The sequence below is a fragment of the Carettochelys insculpta genome, chromosome 14 (genome assembly GCF_033958435.1).
Source record: "Carettochelys insculpta isolate YL-2023 chromosome 14, ASM3395843v1, whole genome shotgun sequence".
Taxonomy (NCBI): domain Eukaryota; kingdom Metazoa; phylum Chordata; order Testudines; family Carettochelyidae; genus Carettochelys; species Carettochelys insculpta.
Window position 1 is genome coordinate 10,946,994 of NC_134150.1, and position 12,248 is coordinate 10,959,241.

The 12,248-nt window shown below is 42.7% G+C and overlaps 1 protein-coding gene across 1 annotated transcript in view; it reads right to left on the bottom strand.

The window, feature by feature from the left end:
* The window catches only part of IRX5 (iroquois homeobox 5), a 104,574-nt gene that overhangs the window by 22,164 nt on the left and 70,162 nt on the right, over nucleotides 1-12,248 (bottom strand). The gene's annotated exons all lie outside the window — the stretch shown is intronic.

Below are 12,248 nucleotides of genomic sequence, written 5' to 3' on the forward strand. Positions count from 1 at the left end.
TAAAGGGCCCCTCCCAGACACAGTTGCACTAAACAACACAAGATCCACAGAGCTGACAACTGGTTGCAGACCCTGTGCCTGCAGCATAGATCCCCAGCTGCCGCAGAAGCAGCCAGAAGCCCTGGGCTAAGGGCTGCTGCCCACGGTGACCATAGAGCCCCGCAGGGGCTGGAGAGAGAGCATCTCTCAACCCCCCAGCTGATGGCCGCCATGGAGGACCCAGCAATTTCGACGTTGCGGGACGCGGATCGTCTACACGGTCCCTACTTCGACGTTGAACGTCGAAGTAGGGCGCTATTCCTATCTCCTCATGAGGTTAGCGACTTCGACGTCTCGCCGCCTAACGTCAAAGTTAACTTCGAAATAGCGCCCGACGCGTGTAGACGCGACGGGCGCTATTTCGAAGTTAGTGCCGCTACTTCGAAGTAGCGTGCACGTGTAGACGCAGCTGTAGTGTCCCAGTGTAGACATAGCCTATGAGTTGGTAGCTACTGCTATAGATACACTCTGTCTCAGGTTGTCCTCTCTTTAGAAAGTTCAAATATGGTAGCCCTAGGCTTGAGGTCCTCATCTGCCTGGCCTACAGTACCTCCATGCTTATTTCCTTGAGGAGGCCCAACGGCATGGCCAGGCAGACAGACTCCCCTGTGTCATGGCCTGGAGAAAAGAAAAAGAGAGCTCCCATTCCAGCTTTCTGTACCTTAAAAGAAGCCCCACCCATTCCCAGGGTCCATTCTTTACTTTCTCATAGCTCCCCCCTCCTGAGATACTGCTGCCATTTCCACCCTTTAGATACCTGTTCCTAGGCCTTATTCCTGGGGAAACCCCAGATAGCTGGGTTTTTCTCTCAGGTCACAAAAGGACTTTAACTCCTTCATGAGTCAGCTGAGGACAGTGTCATGTGTTCTGTCACTGGGTGTGGATGCCTTTGGTAGGCAAAGCCGTTGCCCCACCCTTTGAGTATTTGGCTCTACATGGCAATATTGTAATTAAGAGCCTCTCGTGTCAGAGGCCCATGATCAGAGTTGTAGCTTGGGCCAGCTCTGAAGTTGAGATATAAATCTGGATCCCAGGTGAAGGTGCTGTAGGAGCTGTTTAAACAGATTGGATATCTCACAGAGATCGCAGGGAGTTACTCGACCTCAGCATTAAGTTGGGTAAACAAGCAAGAAATAATCAACTGTTGACAGGCAGCAATAAAACACCTGGGAATGATGAAACTTTTGAGTTGTTTAATCAGAGTTCCAGGTGAACTCAGCACTGATCCTTAAAAATGGAGAAGCAAATCCTCTAAAGCACCCATTCACCCTCAGCTTCTATTGCTTACTTATTTCAAGTTGGGCTCTTATAACGTCCTTTTTGGCTGTAGCTTATCTTGCTTCATCAAACTCATTTAGTCATCCCGTGGCTTCTTAAAATCACTTTTAAATGTGTCAGATGCAACACTAATCTTACTGCAACTGCGCTGTAATTAGGGTTGGCATTTGGCACTCTGCACTCTACTAAACGCACCTGACTCAGCTGTCCCACAGTTGGATATCATTATGCTTTGAAGCAGTATATAACATCCATAACTGAAACAGTTGTCTAAAGGTGTCCCCCAGACAATCAGATAGCAATGTAATCATGGGGCTCTATTTTCCCATGTGTCTGACCTGTGATGCTTATGGAGTTTGTATATGCACTGATATAAATGCATGAACAGTAGCCCTGGGTTCAGGTATGTGCCATGTATGTTTCAGGGAACCACTTTTAATTTGAGGACATAGTTTCATGTGTTCATAAGTTGGATTAAGAACACATCTTTCTTAATATATTGCCGGAAATCTATGTCTAATGCTGATTATATGTGGTGAAATTCATACTTCTGTAAGGGATCAATATTTGACCTATGTACTACCTAAGCCTTAATGATTCAGGCTCCAGTTACACAATGTTGTCTATTCTTTACATATGTGTTCATCCACTGGGGGATCCTTGATGGGTCAAGGCTTAACAAACTTTAGTGCAGAAAACTTCTACGGGTTCTCTGCACATAAGTATATTTCATTCATACATCATGGAAAATATGGGGTATTCAGTTTACAAGAGGGATTTGATTGGTCTATCTATACACACATTTCATGCTGTGTAAAATCTATCTAAAATAGATCATTGAACTATGTAATAAAAGTAAGGCTACTGAAAACCTTATAAATGAAATAATATCCTCTGGCAATGCCTCTAAGCAAGCAGGAAGTCTGCCATGACTATCCATCCTATTGGAAGGCTTGTTTTGCTGTCTGGTGTGGAGTAGACAGAACATCAAGAAAAATAGGTGTATCCAGGCACTGAACAAGGGTGTCAGTAAGACAGGCACCTGGCTTCTTTTTATCCTCTTAGCTGGTAAGTGTTGCTAAACTCAACCATTCACAAATCATTGTTTTGTAGTAGACAAAAAAACACTAATTTTAACTTCTTAGTAAACCCAGGTAAAATGTTTTTAGCAATTAGGGAATTTGCCAAGAAATGTAATTTAGAGGCAACTGAGAATGCTTTTGGAGTCAGGTAAAGAGGTCAAAACTTTTTGTATCAATATTTTGTTTTGAATAACCTGAGTAAACTGTTTTTAGTGCTTCACTGAAGCAAAAAAAAATCCTGTTTCAGTTCATACAACAGGAGAGTTGAGTTCTTTTTTCTGACTTTTGCACAGATTTTGTGTGTTATTTTAGGTAGGTCACTAAATTTCACCATACTTCAGTTTCTTCCTCTGACCTGCATTTTATTTGAAAGTGGGATGACAATACTTGCCTGCCTTGCAAGACGGATATAAGGTGTATTTCATGAATGTTGGCAGAATGCTTTGAAATTTCCTGGTGGAGGTACCAGAGAAGCACAGAATCTGCTGAGCAGTTATATTTCAGAACCATACAAAAATATAATTGAGCTCCTTTCTAAAAATGAAGGAAGGTTTGTTGGTGCTTTGGTTTTCTCCAGAGTGGTCTGCCCAGCATTGGTCTCATAGTTGCCATCAATTTTGAATGTTTTAACTTCAGTTATGGCACTCGTGTTAGAAACACAATTGGGATCAATAATGTATTCTGTATAACATTCCTATAAAAACTATTGGTTCCTTATAACCGGAAAAGAATGGCGTCATCTAATCTGCAAGTTTGTATGATGTTAAGCAGTAGTACAGCATCTACGTTACCATTGAGCAGTGGAATTTCTTCCTTCAGCTTCAAGGTGGGAATTGCAATTGGACCCCCTTAGTGGTATTGAATACACAATTGAAAGAACACTGTAATACTAACGTGTCAGCAGTGAGGCCAAGAAGAAAGGGATTTGCTTGGTTTTCTGGCCCTTAGTCTACACGTACACTACAAGATAAAGGTTTGTACACCCTCTTATGCTTGCTCTCATCAGGCTAGTGTAAGTACAAATAGCAGAGTAGCTGTAGCAGCACTGGTAGCAGTAATGGAGGTGTGGCTGAACCATACTGAGTACAGACACGTCTGAAACTGATGGGTACGTACTTGACTTGGTTCAGCTGTGCCTTTCCTGCAGCTACTCATGCTTCTGCAGCTACACTGCTATTTTAGACTGGAGCTATCTCTTGCCAAGCTATTGAGCATGTGTGCATCCAAGGGGACATCTACGCTACAGGAAAGATTGACACAGCCATGGTCAATCTTCTGGAGTTTGGTTTAGTGCACATGGTGGGGAGATGCTAAATCAAATTTGCAGGGTGCCCCCTTCAGCAGAGATACTCCTGCTCCCCATTAGATATAGGGGAAGACTTAGTGAAGACAGCACAGAAGCCCAAATTAAGCCTTAGCTACATAATTAACATAGCTGAAATTTCATACTTTAATCTGACCTTCCCCGGTACTGCAGACTTGGCCCAAGGGAATCACCCTGAGCCCAAAATATTGAAACATTAATGTGATAGCGTTTTAACTAAATCTGCACAGTTCATGGACAGCCAAGTGTTAACCAAAGTATGACTATCAAGTGGTATAGCCTGGCCTATTAGTTTCCTAAGTATCCTCCACATGCAGGAGCCACCAAACCTTGCATATGCTTGGATTTTACACACACTGATAATTTTTAAAACTGTGACATTAGTCGAGCTATGCCGATATAGAGCATTCAAAAATCTGGCACTTGCTCTAGACAGCTTAAAAAAAATCTAAACACACACAGCCTGTTAAAAAATCTCTCATAAATTAACTTTGTAAAGACAAGAGGAGTCTGCACCCTGTGACAGTGGTAATGTTTCCATGACTGAATAAAGAATTTACATTTCAGAATCATTCTGCATCAAGCAAATACACACAGCACAGTCTGTTAAGCTCCACTTTGCAGAGGAGGAATTTCATGTCTTGGAGTTAGGTGTGTGTTAGAAAAGGAAAAATGATGGTGACTGGATGGCAGAGTATAGTAATTGTATAAAAATAAGGACAAGGTCCTGAAGTCTTTAATTATGCTCATCACCTTCATAGACATCAATAAAAATGTTGCTTGAGTGCAAATAAAAAGACTTGAAGATTCAAGTTAAGACACTATATATATAGTAAGGTACATAGAGACCAAATATTTCAACCATTCAAGTTGGAGGCAGAAATTCCTTAGACTTTTTCAGCAGAGTGCCAGACCCTTAGCATGCAAACTTAGCACACTAACATTTAATGTGTGTTTGCTTTTTAAACACCCTCTGGAGCCAAGTAGAGTTTTGGGTGTAGCAGAATCTGGCCTGAAATCTGCTAGTACGAGCGTTACAGGTAAAACCGCTTCAGATGCCATGTAGTGTACAGATTTGGTTGCCCCATCTCAAAAAAAAGATATATTGGAATTGGAAAAGGTTCAGAAAAGGGCAACAAAAATGACTAGGGGTGTAGAGCATCTGCTGTATGAGGAGAGATTAATAAGACTGGGACTTTTTAGTTTGGAAAAAAGATGATTAAGGGGGGATATGATAGAGGTATACAAAATCATGACTGGTGTGGAGAAAATGGATAAGGAGTTGTTAGTTACTCCTCCTCACAACACAAGAACTAGGGGTCACCAAATGAAATTAATAGGCAGCAGGTTTAAAACAAAAATAGGAAATATTTTTTCACACAACACACAGTTAACCTGTGGAACCCCTTGCCGGAGAACATTGTGAAGGTCAAGACTATAGTCAAGTTTAAGAAAGAACTAGATAAATTCATGGGGATAGGTTCATCAATGGCTGTTAGCCAGGATGGGCACGGATGGCATCCCTAGCCTCTGTTTGCAACAGGCTGGAAATGGGTGATAGGGAATTGATCACTTGATGATTACCTGTTCTCTTCATTCCCTCTGGGGCACCTGGCATTGGCCACTGTTGGAAGACAGGATACTGGGCTTGATGGGCCTATCATCTGACTCAGTATGGCTGTTCTTATGTTCTTAGGAAACCTTGAGCTGCACTTCAAGAAAAAAAGGAAAAGCTATGAAGCTGTTAGCACTAAATCTTGAACAGGGAGGGATAGGTTTGAGCTTGTTATCCATGAGCTATAAATTCTGAGCATACTTATTGCCCCTGAATCATGGAACTCCTCTCACTGTTAATCAGTGAGCCAAATTATGCTTTATTCAATGTTCCACTTGTAACTGCAGTGCCATTGCTGGAGGGATAGGTGAGGTCATGACAGAAGTTGGTGATGAAGTTGTAAAGTATAGGTACCCTTCCCTGTCTGCCCTATTGAGTTTCCAGCGGGAAGCAGGAGAGCCATGGCCTATATGAGGAGTTTCAGGGAGTTCTGGATGGACTGTGTGCTGAATTGACCCTGAAACACAAGGGTGAGACCCTCTACCCTTTAATTATAGGAAACCAATCTTTTGCTTTAAATTGGCAAAACTAGAGAAGGCCAAGTTGGGGTTCCTATGCAGCCCTCCCAGCATTCAGCTTTTGATTCAGGACTCGCTTTTGGGAAAAATTCATAGGAACTTTAAGCTGTGTTAACAAGCAACTTTCATGAATGTGTGCAGTGTATTGGATTACTCTGACAGACGAAACTAACTCCAGAAACTAAATTGATGTTGAAGGAAGTTAAATGCTGAGAGGATGCTTTTAACTGTTCACAAGTAAGTAGATCAGTCTTCTAGTATATACTTTTGTTGTTTGGGCCTTTTAAATCTAATAAGTAAATTGCTATTTGCCTAAAAGTTTTGCTACAGTTTGGTCCATAGCTGCCAAGTTGTGTACGACTACTTTTGATACCCTATGCAAATTATTTAATGGATTAACTTCCATTACTGTGTACAGGGCTTTTGTTCTCCTACATAGATCACCACCAGCAGGATTGGAACACTGGACTATCAGGTCCATAGCACAACTTCCAGCAGTTGAACTTAAATAGTAGTTAATGAGAGGACACTTGAGTTTGTAATATTGGGGATCTGGCTTTATTCATTGATGTGTATACAAAGCTGGAGTTATGAACTACATAAGTGTGGAAGTCTTAAACTCATGGTCCCCTAGCTCACAGTCTACCAACCACTGGGTGAGTCTAGAACTTGTGATCCCTTAGCCACAGTCTATTAACAGTGGAGTAGGAGTTTTTCTTCCTTTGTCTCTCAACATCCATTCTGTGGGATGTACCAGCCTTGGCAGGTCTGACTGTGAGCTGAGTGGCAAGCAAAGCACTGGTACCAGACACCAAGACTTGGGCGATCTTGAGCCTGTTTGGCATGTTTCTGTGGTATATTTAGATTCTACAGAATCCGAATTTTCATTTTAAACAATAAGATGCAGATAATTTGTGCTGTGCTGTAGACAATCTGGCCATAAGGCTGGTGGAGCCAGCTCAGGCAGAATTATATGTGATCCGCTGAATGCTTAGAGCTGGTATAGGGCTGTTATGCCAAACTCCAGGCTTGCTGCTGGCAGAGCAGGGCAAAGGGAACTCGTCTGTTGTGTCCCTACGCCAATGCTGAGCTCTGTTTTTACCCCTACCACCTCCAGAGGTCTGCTTCAGAGTGTTAGAATACAATGCAGGGGGAGTGGCCCTGCACAGAGCTGTAGCAGAATAATAGAGGTGCATGTTAAGCCACCATTGCATCCTTTCCTTACTGAATGTCTCTACTGCTGCATGCAAGACCCCATATTTGAATCTGGACAGAGAATTGGTTTTCACCCCCTTTCCCTTGTAAAACATGATATGGGATCAATACTGAACCCAAGGCTTTGCATTAGATTAAAAATATTGCTAAATCACCACACTGATTCATATGGCTGGTGTTGATCAGAATTATTAAACCTCTTTATATATTTCCAAGAGGATAAAACATTGGGGGGGTGGTTCATAAAGTTACACTGGCCCAGAAAATAGGTGTGTGGTACACCAGGAGCAGTATGCGACCAAGAACTGTCTGGCTATGTCTACATTAGCCCCTGTCTTTCAAAAGGGGGATGCTAATGAGACACTTCACCAGATGCTAACAAGGTGCTGTCATGATCATGTAGTGCCTCATTAGCATAACGTAGGCCGCTGCGATTCGAAACTGCCACTTTTGAATTGCATGCAGCCCGTGTAGATCAGGGCCTTCGGAAACAAATAGGAATAAGGGGCTTTCGAAGACTGGGGGGTTCCTTTTGAAAAGACCCTGTTTACATGGGCTGCATGCATTCGAAAGCAGCATTTTCGAATTGCTGTGGCTGGCGTTATGCTAATGAGGTGCTGCATATTCATGGAATGCCTCATTAGCATCTGGAGAAGTGTCTCATTAGCATCCTCCTTTTGAAAGGCGGGAGCTAGTGTACACATAGCCTCTATGTATAACTGGTAGTGGTGTTCATGTGTTTGTCCAAGGGTGTTAGAGACACAAGGTGAGTGGGAGAATATTATTTTATAATAGTAATAATAATCGCTTCTGTTGATGGAGATGAGCTTCATTTCAGCTGCATACCTCTGTTCCACCAACAGAAGCAGGTCCTCTATAAAAGATATTACATCAGCCATCAACCTTGTCTTTCTGTGGATAAGTAGGTATTCAGTTGAAATGAAGAGCATCAGTTACTGGCACATCAGACTATGCAGCACTGTTCATAAATTAATATTGAATAAAGTTGTTATTGTGCACAGCAAAGGGCTCCCAGAATCCAGCTGTGACCTGGCAGCCTGTTGATGCAGCTGAGACTATTTAAATGTTTTTGCTGAGGTGTCTGCTTTTATGAATCCATCTTTTTCTTTTGGTTTCCTGTCACTGACTCACTTGGATACTGGAGCCATTCACTTACCTTCCCCTTGAATTGCCCAGCTTTGCAGCTGCTTTTCATGCACTAGATCTGGCTCCAACAAGCAGCTCCATGTGGGAGGATCCCTGTGCATTCACAGGGCAGCCTTCAGGATCAGAACTTTGTTTCATGCTTCTCTACCTGTGGATCTTCTCAATCAGTTTCTCTATTGCAACATAAAATTGATCAGTTGACTATTCTCCCCATTCGCTCTTGAGCCCTACGGATCATCACCAGAAAGTGCAAAACTCCTCTATGTTCTAAAACACTATTTTGTTTGCATTTCTGGGACAAAACCTTGCTTACAAGAAGCTGTCAATTGGGCTGTTTACCAGATGAAGGTGATTGGAAGTTGGCTGTGCTATTGAGTACTGTTCCTTAAAGAGCTGAGCTACCACAAAGACTCTAGATGGTAGGCCCTTGCTGCTGTAATGCTCAGCTAGTTGGAGTAAAGCAAAGCACTTGCAAGCACTCTGATCCCAGAACTCCCTATGGGCCACTCATGCTTTCTGTTTCAGTCTTACGAGCTGAGCAGTGGAAATAATTTGAATTGGAGTTGAGAGTAAGGAGCAGTGTTACAACTGGCCTGTGTTGACTGTGACCCAAATCAGCAGTGAAAGATTATGAGTGAGCCGGAGAGATCAGGTTTTTTTTTCCTCCCATATCACTCTATCATAATTGCTACCCAAATATAACTGTTTTTCCCCTGGAGACCTTATGGGGCATTGTGGTTATTACCCTTCATTTAAACATTAGCTCTGTGACTTTCCTTTCCACATTCACAGCAGTAATGCTTTGCTGTCTTCTACAGATCATGGTTTTCCCCCCTCCTTTTACTGACTTTACTAATCTCCTCTCTACAGCCTATTTGAGCCCCTGGAGGCTCCCCATACTCATTGACTTCAACATTCATGTCTCTGTGAGTTATGTCCCTCTCACCAGTAATTTTCTGGCTTTATTGGATTCCTTCAGCCTCACTCTGTACATTTCATCAGCTACCAAAACAGGTAGACATACTCTGGATCTAGATTGTTATTGACTAATTACAGTATAGATTATCTAGTTATTTCAGGCCACTTACTTTTGTTTTAAGCAGGTCTTCTGTCATCCATAGCCAGCAGTTGCTCCATTTCTTACCTTCTCTTAAAGAGACCCCACCACTTAAGCCTTCTGAATGTATATTTGCCGCGTCACTGGTAAAGTCTTCAGGCTCCACTTATGTGTGGAGATGAAATGAAGTTCTGACTACTGCATTACTGACTGGTGTTTTGTCTCATTTAGACCCCCACCTCACCCATTCCCCTATTCCTCTGGCATTTTGCAGGTAAACTGGAGAGTACAAATATTGATCAATCAATTTTATTTCTGGCATTACATGTGCTTTTTGTATAATCCCAAAATATTTACTGTAAGTAACTTGCAGACTTCCTGAAACACTGAATCTTTATCATAGAGAGAACTGCTTTTCTATAGCCATCTTATCACCATCAGGCATTTTCTTGTAACTTAGAAAAGTGAGTGATTACTTCAGAATCTGGAGGGTTGCTAAAAAATGAGCCTCTGTGATTCTTTCCCTTTTGAAACAAAGTAGGGTAGTTAGTGGTCATTTATCAGTCTCAGGTACTAGAATAACAATTACCACTTAACAGATGAGTGATCTGTTCCTGGCTTCCTTAAGTGATCAGGCTGGAATTGCATTCACCAAAATCAGGAATTGGTCCTCAAGATGAATTGGATTCACACAAGACATGTACATTGATAATTAGGAATTTCTTGCTAGTCTTTTACATAATGATACAGGAATAATGTTATCTTCAGAATGATGTTCAATAGCTATATTTTTAATTGTTATTCCATGGAGCAGACTGTAAAATGGAAACTTGCTGTGAACAAAATTCAGAATTTTTATGTTTAAAATTCACAGGCTCAGAAATAGAACAATTCTCCAGATCAGCAAAATGAAACTTTTCCTATGTGATGGAAATTTTGAAAAGTTAAGCATAGAAAAGGGGAGGCAGGACAGGGGAAAGCTGTTCTGTTGCACTGAGTGGCATAAAAGGAAAGCAATGGGGAAGCAGGATAAACAATTTTGAAATAATTTTGGTTTTCAAACTTTTCTAGGAGTGCAGAACTAGAACAGATTGTGAGAGGTCTGCCAGTCCAGTCCCTTGCACTCAGGGCAAGACTAAAGTATTATCTAGACCATCCGTGACAGATGTGTGTCCAATCTGCTCTTTAAAATCTCCACTGACAGATTCCACAACCTCTCTGGGCAGGGGTGACAGGTGGGGGGCATGGAGGGCATGTGCCCCCCGAACTCCTTGGCAGGAAGGGCCAGGGGCCATCAGCTGTGAGTTCCAGAGCCTCTGGGTGGCCCAGGAGACAAGCAAGAGGGTCTGGATCCTGCAGCAGGGGTTGTTCCCTCCCCCACATTCATTGGCAGTGGCAGGAGGAAGCAGAGCAGCACTACTCTAGCTCATGCTGCTCCCAGCCACATGGCTCAGGGAAGCGGGTAGGGCCACAGCCTGCACTCACCTGTGGGATGTGGCAAGGCTTAGCCAGGGGAGCAGAGCGAGTTTCCCAGGTTACCCCACTTCCCCACCCCTGGTCTTGGTGGTGAGAGCAGGTCAGGGAGGAGTGATCGCTGCTGTCAGCACCAGATCCCTGCTAATCAGCTGGATGGCATCCCTCATGAGAGAGAACTTGGGGAAAGAGGGTGGGAGGCAGAGCGGGGAGTGGGAAGTAGCAAGGAGGGAGTAGATCCTGAGGTCGGGGGGGCTGTCCCAGTCCTGCCCCAGACTAGGGGTTGCACAAGGAGGAGTCACCTAGGAGGGTGGTCACGTGGTTGATGCCTCCCCATGTGTCTGTCCTCTGCAATTGCTCCATCCTGTGCAATTTGTTCCAGTGCATGGCCACCCTGACAGGAAGTTTTCCCTACTGTTCAATCTGAAGCTCCCTTGCTACACTTTAAGCTACACTATTCTTTGGCCTGTCCTCATAAATTAGACAATTTTTCCTCTTCCTCCTTGTAACCTTTTTATCTGCTTGAAAACTGGTATGTTCCCTCACAGTCTGCTCTTCTTCATAACACACTAACCCATTTTTCCTCCTATCGTAGGTCACATTGGCTCTGTCTACACTTGCCCCCTTCTTTGAAGGAGCAAGGTAATCAGCCTGATCAGAGAATACTAATGAAGTGCTGAGATAAATAGGCAGCACTTCATTAGGCTAATTCTCACTGCAGCAACTTCGAAGTGCGGGTATGCCCCCTTGGCAGTAAACACACTTTGAATGAGCATGGGAACTTCAAAGTGCCTGCGACTATATGGCATGCTGGCACTTTGAAGTTGCCAAAGGGAGAATTAGACTAATGAAGTGCTACATATTCATTGCAGCACTTCATTAGTATTTTCCGATCAGGCTGATTACCTTGCCCCCGAAGGGGGCAAGTGTAGACATAGTCATTGTCTTGGCCTTTCATCATTTATCTTGCTCTACTCTGGACTTTTGCCAGTTTCTCCATTCCTTTCCTGAAGTGGCCCAATCAGCGTGAAGTAAATGGAAAAATTATTTCTCATGTCTTGTTCACAATTCTCATGTTAATACATCCCAGAATGATGTTTGCTTTTTTTTCTTTTTTTCCGTGAACAGTGTCAAACTGTTTATTCATATTTAGCTGCTGAGTCACTATGATTCCCAGATTTCTTTCTGTAGCCCTCTTTCTTAGGTAATTATTCCCTATTTTGTATATGTGGGATTGATTGTTCCTTCCTAAATGGAGTACTTTGCATTTGTCCTCATTTAATTTCATCCTATTTACTTGAGACAATTTCTCCAGTTAGTCCCAATCATTTTGATATTTACTCCTGGCTTCAAAAGAACTTGCAAAAAATTACAGCTTGACTTTGCACTTTATGACCATGTCTACACTAGTCAATTCTTTCTAAATATCTTTCAAAAGAAGGGACTCTTTTGGAATATCCAGTTGAGAGTCTACACACAA